Source organism: Amblyomma americanum, chromosome 10 (assembly GCF_052857255.1).
Source record: "Amblyomma americanum isolate KBUSLIRL-KWMA chromosome 10, ASM5285725v1, whole genome shotgun sequence".
NCBI classification, from domain to species: domain Eukaryota; kingdom Metazoa; phylum Arthropoda; class Arachnida; order Ixodida; family Ixodidae; genus Amblyomma; species Amblyomma americanum.
Genome location: NC_135506.1, coordinates 119,702,284 through 119,723,261, shown reverse-complemented (window position 1 = coordinate 119,723,261; position 20,978 = coordinate 119,702,284).

Here is a 20,978-nt window from a genome sequence, read left to right as displayed (position 1 = left end):
TGAACCTTAAAAGAAAACGTCTTCACACCCGCTGGGGCCACCATTTTTCTTACTCTTTTTAAAACAATTCCTCCTTGGCCTCCGCTATACAGAGATCGATATATTGGCTCGGGGAAGACAGTCAAGGAAATCTTTTAGCAATTTCTTACGCGTGACAAACTGAACCGAGAATTTAGAAACCGGAAAGCAAACATCACTTCAATCAAAAATCTACTTATACTGTATCGCACCCCGTCAACAGTGGAAATAACATAGTTTGGAAAAGCCTAAGAAAGCCTCACTTGAATAAAAGCCCGCAGGAAAGGGTCAGGTTGATCTCTAAGAAACATAAATGTTGACACCACCTTCCTCAAGTACATGTGTGGAAAGGAAAGACCCCCTTTTAATATAATAATTGGTTTTGGGGGGAAAGGAAATGGCGCAGTATCTGTCTCATATATCGTTGGACACCTGAACCGCGCCGTAAGGGAAAAGTAAAGGAGGGAGTGAAAGAAAAAAAAGAGGTGCGGTAGTGGAGGGCTCCGGAATAATTTCGACCACCTGGGGATCTTTAACGTGCACTGACATCACACAGCACACGGGCGCCTTAGCTTTTTTCCTCCATAAAAACGCAGCCGCCGCGGTCGGGTTCGAACCCGGGTACTCCGGATTAGTAGTCGAGTGCCCTAACCACTGAGCCACCGCGGCGGGGCAGACCCCCTTTTCTCAAATGCAGAAATAAATTATCACGTTTAGTCCTCTTCCATGAGAACTGCCAAACAAAAAGTGCTAAGTGACGATGAAACTTTTGAATGCTAAACCTAGAGCACGAAAGGATCTGCAACAATTAGCACACTTTTGAAACCGGGTATACACTACGTATGTTTGCGCGCGCAAAAATGGACAGCTCCTTCCCGACCATTTCTGTGTACGGGGGGACAGTTCTTGAATTTCCTCCTTCCAAAAGTCATCGTTATCTCGATACTTATCAAGAGGAACACCTAGGCATTTGCAAGGGAAATGTGACCATTTTAGACTTGCATCAAACAAAGGCGGTGATGTCCAGTTCCCATGCCAAAGTCTCGCACATTTGTTCTGATTAACAACGCTATTGTTTACATCACAAAACCTGCGAGCAACGGACATCGCATATTCTATGCTGAGCCACCACGGCGGGTGGTGTGCATTGGGTAAATTGGAATTTATGATGATGAAGTTGACGCGCGTAACTGGCCTCCTAGGTCAGTGGGCACCTGAATATTAGTTTTTGGGGAAAGGAAATGGCACAGTATCTGTCTCACATCTCGGCAGACACCTGATCCACGCCGTAAGGGGAGGGTTAAAGGAGGTACTCAGAGAAGAAAGGAAGGAAGAGGTGCCGCAGTGGGCAGTAGCTGGGCGTTCTTTCTTCAGCTTCGTCCCTGCACATGGATTCACGATCAGCGACTAGGCGCGCCTTCCGAACCGCGCCGCTTTTCGAAGCGCATCGCGCGCTCTTCCTCCGTCTCCTTGGCTCGCCGCCTCCTCCTTGTTTCGTTCCAACGCCGAGCCCTAGGGCCGCATTACGGAGCTGTCAAATAGCAAAGTTGTCAAAACTTGTCAAAAACGGGTCAATAAGCCTCGCTCCTATTGGTCGCTCGTGACCGGCAGCCATATTCCTTTTTTGCTTCATTGGTGATTGCAGATTACGTCACAGGTGTGGCAGAAGTGGTGACGTTGCACACCTAGTTATGCAGGCGCAAATTGACAATTTTTTGTGACAGCCTCGTGGCGGTGAATTTGACGTTGCGTTTTTGACAGAAAAAAGCGGCGGTGTACGCGGCGATACGAGTGAGGCGGCTGCGCCTGCGCGAGCAACGGAGACGAACAACGCGCGAAGACACGCAATGTTTGACTTGCCGGACAAGCTGTTTCGACGAATTTTTTTACTGGAGAAGCAGGCTGTGGTGTGGCTGCGCCGATGAACTGGGAGGTGCGCGTCTGGGCGCGTTGTCGGTGCGGCGGCATGTTCTGTGTGCACTGCGGTTATTGGCGACGGGCGGCTTTCAACTTGTCGTTGGTAACGAGGCACACGTCGGCATCGCACAACCGATGGGAAGCAAATGTATGCGGCAGTTGTTGGAGGCAGTCTGCTAAATTAGGGCGCAGAAGGGGTGGGTTCCCGCGGTCACCTCGTGCCACAGCTGCATATAAATAAAACACGCTTATGCTGGCAAAGCACTTTATTTTTCCCAGCAAATCGCACTTCGTGCTCGTCTTCTGTTTCCCAGGGCAAAGGAAACAGAAAACCACACATCACATGCTGCAACACCTCACCTTTTGGCATTTTCGTCATCGATCGAAAGAGCCGAACAACACAGACAGACAGAAAAACTTTATTGAGCAAGTGAGTTTTAGACCCACCAGGGTCCCCGGGCTACTGCGCGGTCCCGCACTGCATCAAGTAGGTCATGCCGGGACATGACGTCAGCGAACAACACAAACTTCAACAAGTTGGCTTCTTCGATTTCGTACCAAGAGCTTCTTGCAGGTTCGCTCGGTGGGCACATAGCCTTCACTGCATTCATTCAATTTTTTCTGCGCACCTAGGTCAACCGCACAGTTGCTTGATTTCAGACGCCGCGTAAAAAATTCCCGGGCTAGAGACTATAGAACATGTGTTGGTGGCGTGTCCAGCATATGCCCGTGAAAGACTCATGCTGGCATCTGCTTTGAAATCTATGGACACAAGGATCCTTTCGGAAGATTTGATCCTTGGCGCTTGGCCAGATAGTTCGGAAACTGTACAAGGAACGCGAGCGCTTTCACGCTTTTTTAGCGACACGGGCCTTGCCTCGCGTTTGTGATGTTAGAAAGTGTACCTAGTTTTATGTATTTTGTAGCGGAATGAATGAATGAATGAATGAATGAATGAATGAATGAATGAATGAATGAATGAATGAATGAATGAATGAACTTTATTCCCGTCATCATAGGGCCTCGCGGTCGGGGCGCAGCAATTAGGAGGGGTGCCTCCCGGCCGGCTCTCAGCACCGGAGATCGCGGAGAGAGTCTTGCAGTGAGCTGTCTCCGCCTGACGGATGATGAGTCTCTGCTGATCCGGGTCGTGGCTCCGGATCAGCTCTTCCTAGGTGGTAAGGTCTGGGATGCTTTGTGATTTAGCCCCAGAAGAAACCTGACATTCCTAAATTAAGTGATTTTGCGAAGTCATTCTGTGGTAGCTACTGCGGAGGTCACGCTCCCCAGTGTTTTCATCGTGCAGTATAGAGTATGGAAAGAATCTGTTGACCTGAAGCCTCCTACAGGCCCTGCAATCATTTGGAGTGAGTGACCTATCCGGAAGTGAGAGTGTTCTCTTATCCAGTCTAGGTCTTTCGCTTATTTCTTTATACATTATGAGAGGGTCTTTATTCCCACTCAGGGGCAGTTCCAGAGGAGCTCGGTTGTATAATCCTCGAGCAAAGCAGTGAGCAGCCTCATTCGCCGGAATGCCCTCATGAGCAGGAATCCATATGAGGGAGACCAATCTGCTTGAGGGGTATCTTCTTAGTAATTTGGCGGCTTCAGTGGAGACCACCCACTTACAAAAGTTATGAACAGCTGCCTTACTGTCAGACAAGATGGTCTTGGCTTTGGTACTGACGCACGCCATTGCAATAGCAGCCTCCTCTGCCACTAACGCATTCCTAGTGTTAATCGATGCTACAGTCACTTCCTTCCCATTGCTATCAACTGCGGCAATGACGGAAGCGCCATCGGACCCACAGGCTGCGTCGCAGAAGGCAATGTTACCCGGCGGGTCCCGGGCAAGATTGTTCATTATTGTTCGAGCTCAATCCTTTTCCTTTCTTTATCATGCTCCGGGTGCATGTTCTTAGCTATATTGGCAATTTTCAGATGTTTCCGTATGTCTAAGGGGATTAGCTCTGCAGTATACGGGGGTTTCCTCTGGCTCTCCCCTAGGTCATTGAGGATCGGCCTGCCTGCTATTGAGGAGCTAAAGCTCCAAATTTGCGCTTCTCTTACTGCCCTGGTGATCTCCGCACAGGTATTGTGGACTCCCATACTAAGCAGTTTTTCCGTTGAGGAGTTAGGCGGGATCCCGAGAGCTCTTTTGTATGCATTTCGTATTAACTTGTCTATTTTCTCCTTCTCTTGCTGACTAAGATTCAGAAATGGAGTCGTGTATGCAATCCTACTCAGTAGGAATGCTTTTACTTATCTCAGGAGACAGTGCTCTCGCAGGCCTTTGTTTCTGAGGGAGAACCGCCTGAATATACTTATAACTTGGGCGACATAGGTGCTAAGATTCTTGATAGTGGTTGTGTTACGTCCGTTCATCTGGAGAAACTATACCTAGGAATCATAAAGTGTCCACCCTAGGTACTAACGTACCCACAACGACAACGTCTATCGGGCCGTTTAGATGAGGGAAGCGAGTCTCTTTCTTCATCGCTTGTTTGGTATTAAGCGAGAAAATCTCAGATTTTTGAAGAACGCAGGAAATCTCTCTTTCCAGAGCATAGTTTTCAACTACCTCCGTCACTGCCTGCAGCCGGTATGAGATGTGAGCGTTCGTTCCCCCTGCTGTCCAAATGGTTATATCATCGGAATAAATGCTGTGCTTTAGCCCCTCAATTTTATTTAGCCTGTGGGACAGTCCTCTCAAAGCAAAATTGAAGAGCATTGGAGAGAGGACTGAACCTTGAGGGTCCCCTTATTGCCGAGCCCAATCTGCTTTGAGGAGAGCCCTACAATGCTTATAGTGGTCTTTCGAATGCTTAAGAATCTTGACATAGTTAAAGGTCTTGACGCCTACTCCGTCCTTACTGAGGCCTTCAAGGACCGCTCTATGCTCAGCATTATCGAAGGCTTTTTTAAGATGCAGCACCAAGATGGCCCTGCCCCCTTTAGTTCTGTCGGGATCATCAAGTATATCATGTTTAAGCCTTAACATAAAGCCCTGTGCGCTAAGACGCGGTCTATAACCTACCATTTCAACAGGCCAGAGTTCCTCGCTCTCCATGTAGCGCGGGACTTTTGTCTGCACCACGTTTTCCACGAGCTTGCCCAAGCAAGACGTCAGAGAGATGGGTCGCATGTTGCGTTGATCAAGACTTTTGCCTGGCTTAGAGATAAGTACTAATTTAGAGACTTTCCATTCCTCCGGTAAGTCCTCCCCGTCCCAAATCTTGTTCATTAGCTCAGTTAGAAAAGCGATAGAATTATCATCCAAGTTCTTCGGAGTGGTGTTGGTGACGCCGTCAGGACCTGGAGCCGATTTCTTTTTCAGGTCCTGTAACGCTCCTGTAATGCTCGACTGATAAGGGTGCTGTAATGCCCGACTGGTAGAATAGTGTACCTTGCGCTACATACTAACGCTGCCCACACCTCTGCAACCTCGAACAAAGAATCAAACTCCGAGGAAAGAAGCAGGACTTTGATTCTTCGTTCGAGGTTGCAGAGGTGTGGGCAGCGTTATTTTGTAGCGGAAGCTACACTAGGCTGCCAGTCGAGCATTTCATGGTACCTGCGAGAGGCGAGTTGTGCGCATGCGCCGTTACCATGCAACCGAAGAGGAGCAGTGGGTGCGCCGCGCGCTTTGCGTCGCTCGTTTTCCGGTACATGGGAGTGGAAGGGTTGAAATGCGGGCCAGGTGGTTCATAGTAATTTGAAAAAAAAAAACGGACATGAAAGACAAGCGACAAGAGGAGAGTGCCAGCAAGGCCAGCAGAGCATGCGCATGCGTGCGCCGTTACCATGGCAACCTGAAAGGAGCAGTGGGTGCGCCACGCGCTTCGTCGCCGCTGTCGCCGCGACTGCGCGCCCCGCTCCACCGTCGAAGGTGAATGTGACGTCACGCGGATGAGCAGTTCTGCGCATGCGCGGACACTATCGTAACCAGAGTGATCCCTCACTTGCACCGCGTTCGTCACCACAGCCTCGCCGCACGCCGCTCTATCACCAGAACCGCGCGTCCTCGCATGCGTAGCATTGCGTATAAAAGGAGGATATGTAATCGGCGACAGTATGGCAACGCTTGATATTGATGCACAGAATGAGAACCCAGCCGCTGCTAAACGGCGGTATGGACAAGAGACCAATAATTCTTTCGATCACGACGTTGTCGCCTGGCAGTTGGCTACTCAACAAACAGAGAATGAGCGTCAGAAGGCGAAGAGAGTAGCGGAGACCCCGAACAGAGAGAGGAACGCTTTACCAAACGGAGACGCCAGACTGCCGAGCGTAATAGACGCCGCATAGCCGGCGAGATGGAGCCTATGGGAGGCATCAGTCAACGGGAACCAACCGAAGAGGGTGTGAAAGCCCGTCGTGTGACTGATCACACCATTCGAGTTTCCGAAAGTGCATCTGCGACCCGTACATTTGATGCAGGGTTTGTGAACAAATCGTTTGGACACATTTGCAGTGTGTGCGACAATCTGTGGCACCAAAAGGACTTGACACCAGTGAGTAATCCAATGTATGACATTTAGCGTTCGGTATTTACAAAACAACAAGCTCAGCCATTGAAACGTACTTCCCGCTACTTATATCCTGGCATAGCGCAGCTAAGCCACTGCCAATTTTTTTCATCTGCATCCTCCCATCATTACCATCCCTCATCGTGCCCAACTTTTTTCTCCTCTTCCCGTTCCCTAGTGCAGAGTATCGAGCCAGATATTTATTTTTCAGGCCAATCTCTCTGCCTTTCTTGTCAATAAACTTTCTCTCTCTCTCCCTTGTAAAAACCCGGATACTCCCGCATAATAGCCTAGAGCTTCAGTGCCGCGTTTCAACCACAGCGTCGTCAATGCCAAGGCATGCAGCGCACATGTGTCCCCAAGGCTAACCACCGCCACGTAGGTTAAAGCACGACTGAAGCATCCGGTGTCCCAGGGGGAAGTTTGTGCGCCTTTCCTTAGCTTTCGAAGCTCCCGCCCCTCATAGGTTTCGGCGCAGCTGCGGAGCGGCTGACGGCCGCTAAACGTCAAAGAGACTGAGTCGAAAGTTTGGATCTGAGAAAAGGAAACGACGCAGTAACTGTCTCATATACCTCGGTGGATACTTCAAGCGCGCAGTAAGGGAAGGAGAGAGAGAGAAAGATGTCGCGTGTTTGTGACGTGAAGCTGTCAAGCTCCGGCTGTTCCAAGGCTGTTTTCTCGAAGCCGAGTTTGCTAGCTCCTGCTAGGCGAGTAAAGTTTTCGACTTAAAAGAAACAGACGTGCCTTAGTGAAGGGAGTGGACCAGCTAATACCGAAGAGCCGGCATAGCCAGTCAATCCGTCCACACAACTAAGAACCCGGTGCGCCACCACCGCAGGAACTGCGCCTGCCATTTCATTTAAAGCCAGTCAGACGAGTAAAGTCCAGACGAGGAGATGGAGAGTATGCTGGTTGGTTGGTTGGTTGGTTTATGGGGGTTTAACGTCCCAAAGCGTCTCAGGCTATGAGAGACGCCGTAATGAAGGGCTCCGGAAATTTCGACCACCTGGGGTTCGTTAACGTGCACTGACATCGCATAGTACACGTGCCGCTAGAACATCGCCTTCATCGAAATTCGACCGCCGTGGCCGGGATCGAACCCGCGTCTTTCGGGCCGGCAGCCGAGCGTCGTAACCACTCAGCCACCGCGGCGGCAGATGGAGACTTTGCAGCGTATATCCTATAAAGGGTAGGAAAACTTTCTCGTTATGGGACCGCTATATACGTATACATTCGTTCCGCTATATATACTCCAACAACAAGGGGCACCGACCCGGGGACAGTTGTGTACTGTATTCGGTAATTATTTATTTATTTATTTATTTATTTATTTATTTATTCACATACCCTAAAGGCCCTTTTCACGCATTTCATAGGGGGAGGGTGGTGTAAAGTTAAAAATAAACTATACTCCACACATTGCTCTAAAAGGAACACAAATCCAAAACAACAGGCAAAATCGGGGAAAAAAAGTACAGAAAATTCTATGTTGAGCATATGCAGGAATTGAGCCTTCGTAATCAGAATTTATTTGTAAAAGACACTTTAGTTTTAGCAGAAAGGCGTCATGGTTTAAGTTGAAGTCAATATCACCCGGTAACTTGTTCGAATGGTGAACGGCAAGAAACAATGGTGATTGAATAAAGAGGTGGGTACGTGAAAACATGGGTTCGATTTTGAGAGCATGATCTAAGCGCGGAAAGATACGGTGGACAGGTCTAGTATATTATGAAGCGAATGAAGAGTGACTGTGATACAATCTGTGAGAGTGTGATAATCGTGCTAGCAATCATCTCTTTTCGAGTGATGGTAGATTTAGCGACGCTTTGATTGCCGTTATGCTGGACTGACGTGAATAGTTCTTAGTTACAAATCTCGCTGCTTTATTTTGTATTGACTCCAGACTGTGAATTAATTACTATTGTTGCGGGTTCCAAATTAAGGATGCGTATTCTATTTTTGAGTAGACGAGGGCAGTGTAATATGAAAGTTTGGTGGCTGGATCAGCTTGGTGCATTTGGCGTCTGATGAAACCAAGTGCTTTAGATTATTTACTGACAATTGCACCGATATGGTTATTTAGTGTTAGATCAGACGAAAAATGAACACCTATGTATTTGACTGTGGAGACATTCTCAATGGGAATACTATTCATGAAATAACAGTGATTTTGAAGCTGATTATTGGTGGTGAATGTTATAGTCTGTTTTGGAGACGTTAATTTGCATTTGCCACTGTTCGCACCAAGTGGTGATTCTGTCTTTGCCTGTCTGCAAATAATTGGTGTCGTGAGGGTTGGTAATCTGTCTATATTTAACCCAGTCACCAACAAATAATCCAGTAGTAGAGGTAATAAATTCACTTATATCATTAATGCAGATCAGGAATAAAATTGGTCCAACCACCGAGTCTTGCGGGACGCCAGATTTTACCACGGCTGGGGAAGAACAACTCCCATTTACACAGACATATTCGTAACGATTGGTAAGAAAGTTAGTAATCCAGGTAATAATATGCATGTTAATGTTGAGAGAATTCAGCTTCAGTAATAAACGATAGGGGGTACCTTATCAAATGCTTTCGCGAAATCAATAAATATAGCGTTAGTCCTTAATTTAGCGTGCACGGCATGATGAAGTTCGGTTATTAATTCAAACAACTGCGTCTCACACAAACCACCATGTAAGAAATCATGCTGATTTGGGGAAAAGACGTTGTGTTCGGTTAAGTATTTCATAATGGCCGTAGATATGATATGCTCCAACAGTTTGCAGGGTATAGGGTTAACGAGGTAGGTCTGTACTTTGTTAGCCTGGATTAGTAACCCGATTCAAAGATAGGAGTAACACAAGCAAGTTTCCACGAGTCAGGTACGCACCCGGTGTCAAGAGATTGCTGGAACAAGACAGTAAAAACGTGAGATACAATAAGGTTTGTTAATTTCAGCAGTTTAGGGCAAATACCGTCTGGACCAGGCGACGAGTTAATTTGTAGTCTGTCGATAGCTTCCTCTATCCATTCACGAGCGATGATAAGATTATTCATGGTGGCACTAATAGAAGTGAAGTTAAGATCAGGGGGGATTGGCATCTCTTCAGTAAATACGGAACTAAAAAAATAAATTAAATTCTGTTGCTGCTTGTGCTGGCGAAAGGTGTTCTTCTTCCCTGATAATTAATAAATTTCTAGCTGGAGACTTGGGATTTATTACTTTCCAAAATGTATTCTTATTATTGTTTAATAAAACCGAAATATCATGTTTAAAAAATTTGTTTTTAGCTGCTTCAATCTCTTTCTTGCATCCTGCTGCATGATTCCTGTGACGCTCCCAACCACCATTCGATGCAGTCTGTTTTCCTCTAGAGTATAAACGCTTCTTTTTATTGATGCATCTGCTTACTTGTCAAGTGAACCATGTATTGTGCGTTGATAGGGTAATGGTAATTTATGCAATATATTTATCTTTCAGTTCAATTAGCTTGTCATGGACTGCTCTCCAATTCTCCGCGCTTTCATGACAAAGAAATGTGTTTAAGAATTCTTCGGAAAATGACAAAAGCTCGCTCAAGATTTGGTCGACATTTGCTCGCATATAATCGTATATGACCTTATTTTGCATTTCAGGTTTCTAATTGGTAGGGCGTACTCGCAGTTTAAGACATTATGGTCGTTAATGAACTCTAATACGTTGACATGCATATTTTCTGGCTCAGTTGTCAGCACCAGATCTAAGACGGAAGTTCCACGCGTTGAACAGGATACGGTTTGGGTAAGATTAAACAAGGAAAGTAAATCAAGAAATTCCATACATTCGCGTTGCCTTGTGCCACTAGTGGGTGCGCACGCCCGCCAGTCTATTCTGGGATAGTTGAAATCACCATCCAGGATTATTTCTGCGTTCGGATACTTGTTTGCAAGAAAACTGTGATTCCCCGAGGTCATCAACAAACTCATTCCGTGCATCTGGTGGACGGTAACATACATTGATGGCACAAGTAACAGCGGTCGATAAGTGCACCACAACGCACAAAACTTGCAAGTCGAAGCCGGTGTCTACAATGCGAGCTTGAAAGCAGTTACTGATTGCAATTTAAACACCACCACCACGAGAAGTCGGCCTCTCTTTTCTACACAACGCGAAACAGCTGGATAGTGAAAGTTCGTTGTTCGTAACATCAGGCGATAACCAAGTTTTAGTGCCAAGGATATTATCGGCAGCACAACGTTCAGTGAGAGCGCACAGCTTGTCTCGTTTATTTAACAGGCTTCGCAAGTTGGACACGGTGATGGACAATGCCCCTTCAACGTTATTGTTTCTGCTTCATTCGGTGTTGGCCGTTTCACACTTCTCAAGTAAAACTACCCGTTCCTGCGAGCTATCATATATATAGTTTTTATCTAAAGAGAACATTGTCAAATAGGAGCACAAAATCCCTGAGCTTTTTACGTATGAATTGAATTCTTGGTGAAAAATCTTCAATCCGTACCCGGGACGTCTCTATTTTTTTGAGTTTGTGAGTGTTCCTTAAGATTTTACACTTGTCTTTGAGGTTCAATAACTATACAACTTTAGGGCGGACGTGATCTTGTTTTTTACTGTGTTACTCTGTGGGCTCGTTCAATTTCTGCTGCCTGGATGTCAAGATTTGCCGATATAAATTCAGTGATTACCTTTTCTGTGTCTTTCCAATTTTCTTTTGAGTTTTCACAAATGCCCTTAAAAACCAGGTTGCTCCTGCGCATCCGGTTATTCAGGTCATCAAGGACCAGATTTGCTTGCTCTGTTTGCCTTGACTCCATTGATTTTAACTGAGCCTGAGATTCATTTATCGTTGAGTTCACTTTGTTCACGTCTTCGCGCACGTCATCGAAGACAGCAACGCGATCCTCAAGTGTTGAGAGCCGCCGTTTGATTTCTGTGACGTTCGTATAAATTTCTTTCAGTTTGCTAGATGTTTCCATTTGGAACTTTTTACATGACGAGGCTAGTTCTTTCACAAGGGATAGAATATGCTCAGAATTGTCCGGGCCTGCATTTGTTTCCACGTCGCCCGCACAAACACGTAGGCGCGTGACACAGAACAAGACAGTGAGTAGGCGCCCACCCGGTTTCCACAAATGGCGGAGAGCTTATGACCTCAACCATACCGGAGGCTGTGAGCTCGTCTCTCTATCACGTGCGACAAAAGAGCCTATGCGGACACGATATATGCACGGATCGATACCCATGTCCAGTAAACAATGCAGAGGTGGGGTTTGCAGCCAGTAACAGAAAAGTAATGCCCGCAAAAAGGCGGGCACATTCTCCTACAAATGTGAGCAGGACCCGTTAGCATCGAATACGCGGCTGCAAATCCAGATTAGTGCTTGTCTTCGTGGGTACTTGTACGGTGTCCGTGGGCGTTGTAGTCTTTGCTGATGGCGTCTTCTGCGCTGTGGATGATGACGGTTCCTTGCGCAGGTGGGCGTAGGCGATAGTAACAGGATCACGAGGCCGCCGAGTATAGCCGATGACTCGAAATCAGCACGAGCGTGCCACAAGGAGGCGCCAAGCACCCACTCTTGAACGGTGGCGATGCTCGAACGAAGCGGGCACAGTGTGTGGATCACCTACATATATGAGCAGGACTCGTTAGCATCGAAAACGCGGCTGCAAACCGGCGGCAAATAAAGCCCTAAGGATTGCGGTTTAGGAAAAAAAAACTAGAATTCAATAGTAGGTAAACATTGCATACATGCAATTACTAATTGAAGCATTACCATATCGCACCGCAAGGCGAAGTCTAGGCGCACGTTGACCCCCCCCCCCCCCCCCCCTTACAACCGAAGCAAACTCCGTTTGGGACATATCTTGAGTGGGTGTAACTCGACAACGGGTAAACGTGCATCGTAATTTCTCGGATAGAAGGTGCTAGGCGTCGACCGCTCCGCTAGGTGGAAAAGGTGTTACTTTTTCCAACCGCTCAGGTTTTCTTCACTGGCCCCGCAGGATAATAAAACGCTTTCCTATTATGCATGACCAATACATCTAACGCTCGTTACTTCAGTGTTTTCCGGACGGTGGCTTTTGTAGCGAGAGCTACACTGGGCCACTAATCGAGCATTTCGCGGTGTATGGGGGAGGAAAGTTGTGCGCATGCGCAGTTGTTATGGCAAGCGAAGAGGAGCAAAGTGCGGCTTGCGCTTCGCCGTCGCCACGGCCGCGCGCCCGCTCCACCGTCCAAGTCGAGCGTGGCGTCACGCAGATGAGCAGTTGTGCGCATGCGCCTTACCATGGTAACCACGCTCAGCTGCGCCTCGTTTTTCGCCGCCGCCTCGCCGGACGCCGCTCTATCACCCGAAACTCTGCGTCGCATGCGCACGATTGCGTATAAAAGGCGGAGATGTAGTGGACATCTGTATCACCACGTTTAACATGCATGCAGACAAGGAGAATTCAGCCGCTGCTAAACAGAGGTATAGACAAGAGAAAATTAACTCTTCCGATCCTGACGTTGTCGCCTGGCAGTTGGCTTGAACCAAATAACACTGTAGTATGTGTGTACGCGAAACAAGGCATCACCGCTGTCAGACATCTCCCTTCGATCCCGGTGAATAGTGGTGAAGCCTGCTGTGTTCGCCTTCTGTAAAGCGACATTATCATCCAAGGAGTCTACGTGGCACCGGAAACATCCGTCAAGCAGACGATTGATGTGTTCGCCCTGTGTATACCAGCCTACGGCACGGTTTCACAACTGTGTGTGACTTTGGGTGATTTCAACAGGAAACAGGTCTCTCTTAGCCAGTGTATGAAAGAAAAGTTTGACTTTAGCTTCGGACCCTCACGTCCAGACCACACAATGGGGAAATACTATAGAGCTTGTATACTAAAGAGGATCTACCAAATAGAAGTACTGCATCGACAAAATTCAGACTGCTGCATGCTACTTCACAGATCATCGGGCAGTGTTCGTCTCTCAAGCAAAATGAATCAACGATGTGTATACAAAATGTCTCATTGCTAAACATACAGTGACCACAAAGGCTCAGCCAGGGAAACGTACCTCTCGCTACGTATATCCTGGCATAGCCGAGCTAAGCTGCTGGCATTTTTTCGCTCGATTCGTCCGAGCTAGTCCCCTGGAAGCGCTGCAACACACTTTCGCATTGCACTTTTAAAGGCGAAGCTTAAGCGTCCTCCAATTTTGAATTTGGCCTACCCGGGTTCCAACCCGAGAGGAGGCCGCGTTTCGATGGAGGCGAAACGCAAAGGTGCCCTTCTTTTCTTCTCTCAGCCCCTCCTTTACTGCTTCCCTTACGGAGCGGTTCAGGTGTACGCCGAGATGTGAGACAGATACTGCGCCATTTCCTTTCCCTAAACCAAATTTTCTTTTTCATGTAGGCAGCGCAAACAAGGGAGTAACAATCTCACCTCTGTGTGTACACCTAAACTGCGCATTGAAAAGGGCAAGTTAGACGTGCTGTATACTACAAAATATCTGTTGGGCGGCAGTAGATGATTCTGAGAAGGTGCAATTATGTTTAGTTTTCCTCGGGACTTTCAAACGATGTCGTGCGAAGGTTATGCTGTGAGATGGGCACATTTGCCGAGTGCTGTTGCAGCGTTACGGTGCGATTCGCTGACCTTCACATTGTGATTCAGGGCGCTCTGCAGTGATTCCGTTCACTTGCATGGTCATGCACTTATCGCGTGGAAACAAGAAAGCCACATTAGCTCATTGCAGCAATAACCTTCCACTCGTAGAGAAGCGACAAAAACTTTCATTCGAAATATATATCAAAACTGACCTAATCTCTAAAAATAATACATATAGTACACAAATTTTTATACGGTATCAAGGGCGATAAATTTGTTTTTCTATGAGCCATCGGCGGCTTCTTCGGCGGGCGCTCGAAGCGAGCGGACGAGTTTTTTAGCTCTCTGCTCCTTCGGACGCTAGGCCTAAGGCTTCGAGGCGCAGCGGCGTCTCCCCATGGAGGCCACAGACACCGTGAACGAACGACGGGCTGTGTTCGGCGGTGACAATCAGCAACGCAGGGCAGGCGGCTCACGTTCACGATCACGGAGACGAACGCCATCCAGAGCAAGGTCGTCCAGCACCACTCGGCGAATGCAAGCCGAGATCGCTGATCTGCGGGACACGGTGAGGTGCCTGACGGTGGCAATCATCACCGTCTCGGAGAACCTGGAGTCTGTCATCGGGACCTTGGACGTGTCGCTGGCGGACCTACGCGTTCTAGCCTTGAGGGACGCCATGGCGCTTGCTCACAAGACGCAGGACTCCATGGCGGCTCCCTACCCGCCATTTCTGGCCACCTCTGCGCTTTCTACCGCCATTGCTACTCCTGGGGAACCGGCTGTGATGCCTTCTCCTCCTGATGCTGCTGCTGTGGGCTCACCGCGGACACCTGCAGCCGAGGAGAGCATGTGCACCCCGATGAACAAGTCTGCTCTCCGGAAACGGCGACGCTCCACGGGGTCCGAGGAGGAGAGGGACGCGGAAACCAACAGGGAAATCGCGGTGGCCAAGCGGGAAGCTCGAAGCCCCCCACTGTCACTGTTCCCTCTCCGTCCACGCTCGAAGGAGCAGGGCCTGCCCAGCGCGAGCCCCATGGAGCCCACCTCCAGTCTGCTGCTGATGCTGCTGCTGCTGCTGCTGGGGCGACGGCGTCCGGAGGAAAACCGGGTGTGACCTCACGAAATACCGCCGCACGAGACCTGACTGCGGCTGGGGCTTAGTCTGCTGGCAGCGAGCTGGCACCATCACTACCAAAGCGCACCGGCGTCGGAGAGCTGCCCTGGAGTGAACCGCGGCTGTCGTGGAGGTCCCGTCCGGCCTGGTAGGGACTGTGCTGTTTCGGCCGGCAAACTGGGGCAACGCCTCTACCAGGGAACAGGGCTGGGAGTTGGCCGAGGAGATCGGATCCCGCCCACGCGTCCTCGCCGTCCGGGCAAACATGCGGCGGAATGTGGTGGCAGTGGACGCGGGAAGCAGCGATGCTCTCCAGGCTTTTCTAGCCACAGCCGTCATCCGCGGAGTGCCGGTCTGCGCCAAGGAGCCTCCTCCTCGGAACCAAAGCTCCGGCCTGGTCACTCTCCGTTTTGCGGCGCCGACACCACCGGCGTTCATCGCCATATTCAAGCGCAGGCTCGCGGTCCACCCCTGCCGTCCCCAGCCGCTCCAGTGTGCCAAGTGCGCCAGCCTGGGGCAAGCCACTGAGGTGCGTCGTGCTCCTGCCCGATGCACGCGCTGCGGCGGGCCGCACGAGCCTGGTACTTGCTTGAGCAAGCCCCGCTGGATTAACTGCGGGGGGCGGCACGCAGCCATTGACTCAGCGTGCCCGCACTGGCAGCGAGAGCGTCACGTGGCCACTTTAATGGCCACATCCATGGCACCGATGTCCAGGCGGGTTGTCCTAGCTATCGTTCAGGCTGAAACAGCGGCCCAAGCCTAGCAACATCAGCAGACGCCGTGCGCGCTTTTTTATGCGCAGGCCGTCAGGGGAACACCCCAGCAGCAGCAGCCACCAAAGCAACGGCAGCGCCAGCAGTGGTAGCGGCGATCTGGTTGCTCGGCGTCCTGTACAGCGCGGCCCGAGCCTGCGGCCGCTTCTCATGGCCAGCCCTCTGACGCACGGGACGCGCAGATCGCGCACCTAAACAGGCGTTGCGCGCCCTCAGCGCACTTTTCCCGGAGGGAACCGATGGACACCGGGCTTGCTTAGAAGCAGCGGGTGCTCCCGCACAGATAAGCCAGCATGATGGCTAGCCGCCGGACTCCCTCCCGCATACCATCCATCCTGCAGTGGAATGTGCGCTCACTTGCGGCGCGGAACGGTGGTGGTAGTGGTTTTATTAAAAATAATAGTAAAAAGGAAGGAAAAGATTTTTGCTAGCCCCGTCATCTGCCATCGATACTGAAGCACCTGAGCTGGGGCAGCGGAAATAAAGGACAGCAGGCAGAATGAAGAAATGACGAAATGCGATTTCGCATCGCACAAGATTCGACGGAAGTTATTGCGCTGCAGGAGACGTAAGTACGTTCACGTGACGTGGAGCCCCATATACGGCTACCTGGGTACATTGGCTACCACTCAGCCGCCACGTGCGAGGAACCTACCTGTGCCGCAGTGCCCTGTTGTGACACATCTCATCGCCCCGGGAAATCAAGGTGCGCGATATATGTGCGGCAGGACGTCCAGCACACCCTCGTCGGCTAGGCGGCGGCGAAATCTGACGGCCAGGAGTGCGTGGTGGTGACAGCGCGCGTCGATGGTGTTGACACATCGGTGGCCAGTGTTTATGTGTGTCCAGCTGTCGCATGGAACGCGCGGTTTTCGTGCTCTGTCTTCGTGCTGTGCCCCGCGCCAAATCATCTGTGGGGATTTTAACGCCCCCCATAGAGCGGGGGGCAGTGCGCGCCACTCCGCGCGTGGAGACGACCTGAACGACGCAACAACGGAGCTGGGACTCACCCCATTGAACACCGGCGATCCCACCAGTTAATCTTCCCTGCCCTCCTACTGATAGGAACGGCTTTTAGCAGTACGAAGAGTACTTCAGGTCTTCGTCCGGCGACACGTTGCCGGTTGGGGCAGCAATTCCAACTTCTCAAAGCAAAACTTATTTATTAAAGACGGGACCGAAATACAAGGCAGTGATGACAAGGCAGTTTAAAGAAAAGGCAGTTTAAAGAAAGGCTGTTTAAAAAAGGCTGCTAAAAACGGCCGAGCTTGAAACTCTGCGCGCTCGTCCCAAGTCGTCGTTTCCCGCGGGTTTTAACCCCTTCGATAATTGGGCGGAGCTTGAGTAATCTAGCTCTCGCCCAATTTGGACCAATAGCAAAGCAATTGCATCGTATGTACTAGTGGGCGGAGCCCAGGGCTCGCCGGTCCGAGCCCAGTGGAATGCGCAGCTCGCTGCATGCGCATTCGATCCACCGGTTGCCACGCGTCGGGACAGAAAGGATTAGTGCCGCCTCTCACCCTAAGCGCGGGCGTCACGCCTCGACGTGCATTCCTCGATCCCCCCCGGGCATGACTGCTCTTGGTAACAGGTGCGGGGAAGAGGGGGGGCGGTCCCATCGGCCCCGTGGGCTTCCACTTAACACCACCTTTCGACGACGCGGAACAACCGGCTCCTGCATCGACGTTCCCTTCGCATCCAGGGGCATCGAGGCGACATGGCGCCGATCACCATCTCTCTGGGGCTCGGATCATTACTCCATCCTAATCGAACCCACTGCGTCGGAGGCACGCCCAAACTTGCCTATACCATTACCAACTTGTGTGTTCAGGCGGGCAGTCGACGAGGCGGCGGCCACTGGCGCAGATTCGTTTTCAAGTCTAGTACGAAGCGCTCTCGCAGCCACCCAACGAGCAGAGGTAAAGGCAGGGCAGCCCACACCTGATATGAACCTGCTCAATCTGCGCGAGAAGAGAGATCGCGCAGAGAGACGGGCGCTACGAACTGACAGAGCCGCCGACTGGACAGTCTACAACCGCTTGGACGCGGCAGCGCGCCGCCACGCCAACTAGCTATACCACGCCGGCAGTGGGCTTCACTGTGCCAAAGGATGGAGGAAGATGTCAGCTCGCGGATGCTGTTTGACACCTTGCGGCGCATCACCGAAGCACAGCCAAACCGTCAACCCCTGGCCACCCTCGCAATCTCCAGCGGGCTCAGCTTTGAAGAGTTGGCAGAGCGGTTTGCCGATCGGTTCGCGCCGCCCAGCCCCGCAAACTCAGCTAACATAGCTGCTCTTGAGAGCCCCAGAAGCGACGCCAGTCCCTCGCCTGTCGCCTCGAGACCCCGTAGAGTATCCGTTACAGGTCCCATTGGAATTATTTTTGGAAATATGGCGGAGAGTTTGAAGGATGCTTCACTCCCGCCACCGGTTGGCCCGGTATAGCACTATCTCCGGCATCGGCCTTATCTTTAGCGCGTCTTTACTATCCTGTCTTTCTATCCCATTTTTCAGCTCTCCTACTATCTGCACGTGGTAGCGATTGTTGCTCGGCTTGAGCCAGTGAGCAGGCCTGTGCACTTTCCTTCCTTTCTTTCTTCCTGGCAGCAACAGAGAGACAGACAGACGGAAGGTCCATATGATGCGCTGTTCACCGAGGCGGAACTCAACAATGCGCTGCAGCGCTGCCGCCGCCACTCGGCGCCCAGACCGGACGGGGTGACATACCAGATGCAGCGAAACCTGAATGCGCAGCAACGACAGATCCTCCTGCAGCAGATGAACCTAGTGTGGGAACGCGGAGAGCTACCGGAGGATTGGCGAACCGCGGCCGTTTGTCCCATCCAAAAGGCAGGGCGCCCTCCTACGGAGCTGAGCGGATACCGGCCAGTGGCATTAACATCGGCGGCACGTAAGCTTATGGAGCATATGGCGTTGCGGCGTCTGAACGAGCGGGCTGCGGAGGCTGATTTGTTTGACGAGCGGCAGACGGGTTTCCGTGGGATGCAGGGCACGGCTGATTCTATATCGGACGTTGTTACAGCGCTGGAGCATGCCAGGGCGGCAGGTCAGGTTGCGCTGCTGCTGCTACTGGATGTCTCGGGCGCATTCGACAACGTTCACCCCGCACCAATTCTCGCGGTGCTTGAGGGGGCCCGTGGGAGCGGGCGCCTTTGCAATACGTTCACGGCTTCCTGAACGGGCGCACCATGCGCGTACGAGTAGAGGGTGAGCTCTCCAAGCCCCGCCCGGCGGACACGGGCGTGCCGCAGGGATCTGTCTTATCACCATTTCTGTTTAATGTGGCCATGTCGGTGGTGCCGGCCTCCCTCCCCACGAGCGGCCGACACCATGTGTACATGTCTATATATGCAGACGACACAGCTCTGTGGTGCCGGGGACCACCGGGCGAGGCGCTTCGCGTGCGTGGGTGCCTTCAGGGAGCTCTGAACGCAATTGATGCCAGCTTGCGCGGCCTTGGTCTGTCGCTGAGCGCGGACAAATCGGCGGCCATGGCCAGCGTTTCGCGCTCGCGCGCGCACCTTGCGCCACTGTCACTGGACGGGACTCCGATTCCTTGGCGTAAATCGGTGCGGTACCTTGGCCTGGACATCGACTGGCGCCTTTCCTTCGGCCCGGCCGCGACCAAGGCCTGTCTGCAGATGAAGAGGATCACCACCGCCATGCACTTGCTCACCGCTCGAGGCCAGGACATCTCCCAGCAAGCCGCGCTGCGGCTATAAAATGCCGCAGCTTTGCAGGTTGTGCTCAATGCGCTGCCGCTCGTCGCGGTGAGCAAGACCTGTTGCAATAAACTCGAGCTCCAGCACCGCAAGCCCCTGCGCGTGTTCCTAGGCCTGCCCAAAAACTCGCAGTGCGCCGCAATGTTGGCCGAGGCAGGAGCGTGGCCACTTGAGCTCCAAGCAGCGCGCAGGGCACTGAATCACATCTACCGGCTTCACCGCGCACCGGACGGCGGCTCGCTGCTGCAGCGTATGCGCTCGCACCCGCGCTCACGAATAGGTGCGGCGCTCCTCGAGTATGAGCAATTGACACAAGGCCCACCCCCTAAGGCTTTTGCGCGGCCTGGCTGCTGCCTCGGAGGTACAGCGAGAGATCGTCGGCATTGCAGGAAAGCGGAGCACACCCCTCTGTGCTGTGCAGCAGCTGGCCAGAGCCGAGGAGATGGTCCTGTAGCTCCTCGTGTACACCGACGGCTCAGTGGCCCGCGACAACTGCTCCCTTGCAGCGGCGGCTACCATTCCCGCCCTGCGACTGCACAGCCAGCAACACGCAACCTTCCTGGGCTCCTCCACCGCGGCGGAGTTGATGGGGATCCGGCTCGGGCAGGACCTGCTGGTAACCCTCGGTTCTCCGCCGCCCAGGAGTGCTCTGCTGTGCGACTCCCGCGCCGCCCTCAGCCGCCTGCAATATAACGGCCGCGGTACCCCACTAGTGCGGGAAATTGGGTCGAGCACCTCGCGCTGAGAGGATGTGCCGTGCGTGCACAGTGCGTGCCCGATCACTGCGGCATCGCCGGCAACGAAGAAGCTGACGACCTCGCGATCGCTGCACACCAACCAATGTCCGAATAACTGGAGTGATTATAAATTTATTGCAGCCACCTTTAAACGCACAGTTTCTCGCGCAAAGGACAAATATGACTCAGAACACTTCGATTATCTTTCAAAGGCGGGCAACCGACGTGCACTATTCGGTTTTCTACGGTCTACGAAACAGCTCATGTCCTCTCATAATTTTCAGTCATTAGTTATGTCACCTGTAGAAGCTATCCAGGCGGTTGAATTAATAGCCACAGGCCTGAAAAAGCGGTTCTCGTCTTTACTACCTATGCGACGATTGTTGTTTGCACCAGTCGTACCAAATGATAATGCCTCACAAGTAAATCTATCAGAGCTTTCACAAGTTGTCCAGAGATTGCCAGCTGCTGCTCCTGGCCCTGATGGTGTTACCACAAAGATGCTCAAGATTCTATTTGAAGAGTCTCTCAACTCCTTATTGCACCTAATAAACTACTCTCTCAAAC